At 45.8% G+C, this 6,000-nt stretch overlaps 1 protein-coding gene across 2 annotated transcripts in view; it reads right to left on the bottom strand.

Annotated features, from left to right (window-relative positions):
• Nucleotides 1-829: 829 nt before the first annotated feature.
• The window catches only part of RCAN3 (RCAN family member 3), a 50,071-nt gene continuing 44,900 nt past the window's right edge, over nucleotides 830-6,000 (bottom strand). Inside the window, exons 6-7 of one of the 2 annotated variants that reach the window (XR_006220843.1) lie at nucleotides 1,933-2,009; nucleotides 830-1,156 (exon numbers count right to left, since the gene is read on the bottom strand). The gene's annotated coding sequence lies outside the window, so the exon portion shown is untranslated. The remainder of the gene's footprint in view (nucleotides 1,157-1,932; nucleotides 2,010-6,000) is intronic. The other variant, XR_006220841.1, reaches the window with a different exon arrangement.

Here is a 6,000-nt window from a genome sequence, read left to right as displayed (position 1 = left end):
GGCATTTTATTGTCCTTCCCCATCCAAGGGGGGAAGAGGCCTGGAGGTTGAATCAATCACCAATGGCCAATGGTTTAATCAACCATGCCTGTGTAATGAAGCCTCCATTAACATCCAAAAGGATATGGGGCACGTGGGTGGCTCAGTCAGTTGGCCTCTGACTTCAGCTCAGGTCATGAAGGTTCATGGTTCGTGAGTTCGAGTCCCACATCAGGCTCTCTGCTGTTAGTCCAGGGCCCGCTTGGGATCTTCTGTCTCCCTCTTTCTCTGCCCCTCCCGCACACATGCTCTCTCTCTTTCAAAAATAAACAAACATCTAAAAATTAAAAAAGTAATAATCCAAAAGGATAGAGTTTGGAGAACTTCCAATTTGGTGAACACAAATATGTCCCTGTTCCAGGAAGTGTCACACCCCACACTCCATGGGGACAGAAGCATCTGTGCTCAGGACCCTTCTAGACCTCACCCTATATATTTCTTCACCTGGCTGTTCATTTGTATCCTTTAATATCCTTTGTAATAAACAGGTAGTCTAGTAAGTAAACTGTTTGCTCGAGTTCTGTGTGCTGCTTTCGCAAATTAATTGAGCCCGAGGAGGGGACCATGGGAACCTCTGATTTATACCAGTTGGAAGCAGAGGTAACCATCTGGACCTATGACTCACAACTGAAGGTGGGGAGAAGGAAATAGTTTTGGGGGACTGAGTCCTTAACCTGGGGGATTTGATGCTAACTCCTGGTAGATAGTGTGAGAATCGAGTTACATTAGAGGACACCTAGTGGGTGTGGCAGAATTGCTTGATGTGGGGACCCCACCTCCCCCCAGCACACATACGGTGTCGGAAGTGTCGGAAGTAAAGCAATTTCTTGAGAGTAGAGGAGACACAAGAGTGTGTTTATCCATTAGAGTATAGAGGTAGAGAATGAAAATGGCACACACAAACTCTGACGATATAAAATATATGTCCATATGCTGATTAAGATGTGAAGGGAGGGGCATCTGGCCGGCTCAGTCAGTGGAGCATACAACTCTTGATCCTAGGGTCCTGAGTTCAAGCTCCACATGGGGTACAGAGTAGAGATAACTTAAAAAAAAAGAAACCACTTAAAGGGAATTTGGTGGGATATAAATGTGGCCATCTTCCATGTTCTTTTCCCTGTAAAGATGATAATGTTGATATAAAACAGTTTCATCAGTCAATGAAAATTGCTTACAAAATTACCCAACAAACCACCCCTGTTTCAGATGTACCATATGGATTCTTAGCTGCTTGGAGATTTAAAAATAACAAAAAAAACCCCTGCTCTTTCCACATGGAAAATACTCAAATGCTCCAACTCATCCTTTCTTTGTCAGCAGAGGGTATTTTGCCACAAACTAGCCTCCTGAGCACCTGAGATTTTTTTTATTTTTGTATTTTTTTTAAGTTTATTTTTTAAATAGGCTTTTTAAAACCTTTTTTTTAAGGTCTATCTATTTCTTTTGAGAGAGAGAGAGATGGAGAGACAGAGCTCGAGCCAGGGAGGGGCAGAGAGAGAGGGAGACACAGAATCTGAAGCAGGTTCCAGGCTCTGAGCTGTCAGCACAGAGCCCAACGTGGGGCTCGAACTCACAAACCGGGAGATCATGACCTGAACTGAAGCCATATGTTTAACTGACTGAGCCACCCAGGTGCCCCTAAAATTTATTTATTTATTTTGAGAGAGAGAGAGTGCATGCAAGTGTATGAGAGTGGAGGAGGGGCAGAGAGAGAGAGAGAGAGAGAGAGAGAGAGAGAGCGAGAGAATCCCAAGCAGGTTCTGCACTGTCAGCACAGAACCCAAACTGGGTCTCAATCCCATGAACCGTAAGATCGTGACCTGAGCTGAAACCAAGAGTGGGACGCTTAACTGACTGAGCCACCCAGCTGCCCCTGAACACCCGAGATCTTACCTCCCAGCCAAGACTGTGCAGCTCTCACTTCTCCCTTCAAAGCCTTAATCTGCTGTTTATGGTTTTTGAGATGGTTGCTGGGGAAACCAGACAAATGTCATGTAGGATTAGAATGCAATTTCAGGGGCAAGACAAAGCGCAGAGAATCATGAATTCAGACAAATCCAGATCTACACTAATTAGTTCAGTCCAAAAAAATAAAAACAAAAAAAGAGGAAGCAAACATACCTAGACCAACTGGTTTTGAAATCAATTCCTTGTCTCGGAGTGCCTGTGTGGTTCAGCTGAGCGTCCAAATTCAGCTCAGGTCATGATCTCTCGATTCATGGGTTCATGCCCTGCACTGGGCTCTCTGATATCAGCGTGGAGCCTGCTTCAGATCCTCTGCCCTCCTTTCTCTCTGCCCCTCCCCTGCTCACACACACACACACACACACACACACACTCTCTCTCTCTCTCTCTCAAAAATAAACAAACATTTAAAAAAATCAATTTCTTGTCTCTCAATCAAGAGGTGGAGAGAGTAGCAAAGTCCAAAAGACTCAGAAGTTGTAGTTCTTAATTAATTACCTACAGGGCATAGCATGATTTTCATGTGACTGTTTCCCCAGATAAATGTGGACCGTGTAGTACCCAGGGATGCAATTGTGAAACGGAATAAAGAGAACTTCCAATGAAATGGAGTCGGGAGGCCAGAAGGGACAGTTCTCACCTCCTACCAGAGGCCTCAGTTGCAGAACCAACAGGAAGAGACCTACTTTGCATTCCCAACAGGAAGAAGCCTGCACTTTACCACCCCAGCAGGAGGAAGATTTTCTCCTTGCCTGGCAACAGCCCAGCCAATGAGAGACTGTTCCAACTCGGCCAATGAAAAGCCACTACACTTTGAACTCCCAGTTTTCTCCAGTGGGCTTTGTGTTTATAACAGCCCCTCTTAACACCCTCTATAAATGAGGGTTCTTCTCCGTTCTCCCGACTTGCCTATGACTTTGCCATAGTTTATATGTCCTGAATTGCAATTCCTCTGCTCTTCCTGAATAAGCCTATTTTGCTGGTAAAATAACTGACAGTTTTATCTATAAGGTTAACAAGATCCAGTGGAGGTAGGCATCCCTTTCCATGAACTGTTGTCCTGCATTTGGGTTAATTCCCATTTTACCTCTGGGAGCATCGGGGTGATGGACAGTGAGGAAAGAAGAGAGTTATGGGGCCAAGCCAGGCGTCTGTAACCCCCAGCAAGCCACCTGATCTCCCTGGGCCTCTTTTTCATCTGTAAAATGGCAGGCTGGACTGTTTGGTCTCTGAGGGCTCTTCCGGATCCATGGTAAGTTTGATTATCTTAACAGCCGTTTTGTTTTGTTTAATGTTTATGTATTTTTGAGAGCAAAAGAGAGACTGAGTGTGAGCAGGGGAGGGGCAGAGAGAGAGGGAGACACAGAATTGGAAGCAGGCTCCAGGCTCTGAGCTGTCAGCACAGAGCCTGACGCGGGGCTCGAACTCATGAGCCGAGAGATCATGACCTGAGCCGAAGTTGGATGCTTAACCCACTGAGCCACCCAGGCACCCCTGTCTTGACTGCCTTTTTAGACAGCCGGCTCAGGTAATCACCAGGCAGTTTCCTCATTTTGATGCTATGTTTTTTAGGAAGCCCATGACTCGTGCATTAGCACAAATCGCTTGCAGGTGATTACAAGGGAAAACTGTTCCCAGGATGAAAAAGAGAGGCTGTAAATGAAATTAAGCCTTTGGCCATCAGCAGAAGGTGCTCTCCCTCCCCTTAGCAAGGAGCCTGCACTTTTATCTTGAGGGTTCTGGGAGCTCTTTCTGGTGGCAGTTAACTCATCTTCAGCTTTCTCAACTGCCGAATTCCCCCTCCCCTGGTACCTCCTGGGTCCGCTCGAATACCACAGTCACCCTGGGAAACCTGAACAAGTGTAGACAGAGCCATAAGAACACACAGAGACAAGATGCAGTTCAACAGCTACTCCGTGTACTTGCTGTGCGACCTCAGGCAGTCTTCTAACCTCTCTGGGCTTTAGTTTATTCTTCCATGGTTCATTTTTTTTTTTTTCAGTTCAATTTTTTTTTTTATTATTTATTATTATTATTTTTTTTTTTTTAAATTTTTTTTTTCAACGTTTTTTATTTTATTTTTGGGACAGAGAGAGACAGAGCATGAACGGGGGAGGGGCAGAGAGAGAGGGAGACACAGAATCGGAAACAGGCTCCAGGCTCCGAGCCATCAGCCCAGAGCCTGACGCGGGGCTCGAACTCACGGACCGCAAGATCGTGACCTGGCTGAAGTCGGACGCTTAACCGACTGCGCCACCCAGGCGCCCCTATTATTTTTAAATTTACATCCAAGTTAGCATATAGTGCGATCATGATTTCAGGAGTAGAATCCAGTGATTCATCCCCTACGGATAACACCCAGTGCTCCTCCCCACAAATGTCTTCCTCAATGCCCCTTGACCATTTAGCCCATCCCCCCACCCACAACCCTCCAGCCACCCTGTTTGTTCTCTATATTGAAGAGTCTCTTATGTTTTGCCCCCTCCCTGTTTTTATGTTATTTTTGCTTCCCTTCCCTTATGTTCATCTCTTCTGTCTCTTCAATTCCACATGAGTGAAGTCATATGATATTTGTCTTTCTCTGACTACTCTTCTATGATTCATTAATTCATTCAACCAATATTTACCGAGTGCCTGCTATATGCCAGCAGCGAACAGAAGAGACAGTAATCCCTGCCCTGATGAAGGTTATGTTCTCATGTGGGGAAAACAAAAATAAGCCAATGCCAGGCATGTTGGAGGGCGGTGAGTGCTCTGGGGAGAAATAAAGGGGGAAGGGAATAGTGCTATCTGCCCACTGCCCACCCACAGATTGTGATGAGGACTGAATGAGTTCGTGTCAGTACAATTCCTTCATTGGACAGTAATGCGCTATGCGAATTTAAAGAGTAATTACAGGGGCACTGGGTGGCTCAGTCAGTTGAGCGTTTGGCTTCAGCTCAGGTCATGATCTCACGGTCTGTGGGTTCGAGCCCCACATCAGGCTCTGTGCTGACAGCTCAGAGCCTGGAGCCTGCTTGGGATTCTGTCTCCTCTTCTCTGTCTGCCCCTCCCCCACTCATGCTTGTGTGTGTGTGTGTGTGTGTGTGTGTGTGTGTGTGTGTGCGCGCGCGCTCTCTCACTCAAATAAATAAAGATTAAAAAATTTTTAAAAAGGGGTGCCTGGGTGGCTCAGTCAGGTGTCCAACTTCGGCTCAGGTCACAATCTCATAGTTTGAGTTCAAGCCCTGCATCAGGCTCTGTGCCGACAGCTCAGAGCCTGGAGCCTGCTTCGGATTCTGTGTCTCCCTCTCTCTCTGCCCCTCCCAGCTTATGCTCTGTCCCTCTCTCAAAAATAAATAAAAACATTTTTAAAAAATTTCAATGTATAGCCTTCCAATCTTTTCTGTGTACAAATATGGGTTGTCTATTTTATAAAAATGAAATCCTATCCTACACATTTTATAATTTAAAGCTAGTTTCGTTGCACTTTTCATGTTTTTATTATTGGAATCCTAATCTCTTTAAAAATTTTCTTTAAAAGGTTTGCCATCCTGCAGAAGGGCCTGAGCTGTAAGCAAACAAGATTATCTTAAGTTACCCATAACCAGGACCAAAATACAAACGTCTTTTTTTCCTGGATAAGAATGTCTTCTAAACATTGACACCCCACTGATTCTTTTTACCTTCAGTGTCAGCCTGACTCTGTCTGGGGGCATTTCCCACCTGGCTGACTCTCTGGAGTGACCAGGGAAAATGCAGGGATTTATGGAATCGGAACAGGATGAAAGACAATCTCACCAATCTGAGTCTTGCTCCAGGGAAAGCAAGATATTTAATCATTGCGGGGTGCCTGGGGGGCGCAGTCGGTTAAGCATCCGACTTCAGCTCAGGTCATGATCTCACAGTCCGAGAGTTCGAGCCCCGCGTCAGGCTCTGTGCTGACAGCTCAGAGCTTGGAGCCTGCTTCAGATTCTGTGTCTCCCTCTCTCTGACCCTCCCCTGTTCATGCTCTGT

This window comes from Panthera tigris, chromosome C1 (genome assembly GCF_018350195.1).
Source record: "Panthera tigris isolate Pti1 chromosome C1, P.tigris_Pti1_mat1.1, whole genome shotgun sequence".
NCBI classification, from domain to species: Eukaryota; Metazoa; Chordata; class Mammalia; order Carnivora; family Felidae; genus Panthera; species Panthera tigris.
Note: the sequence above shows the minus strand (reverse complement) of the source record. Positions and strands in the feature narration are given on the sequence as shown.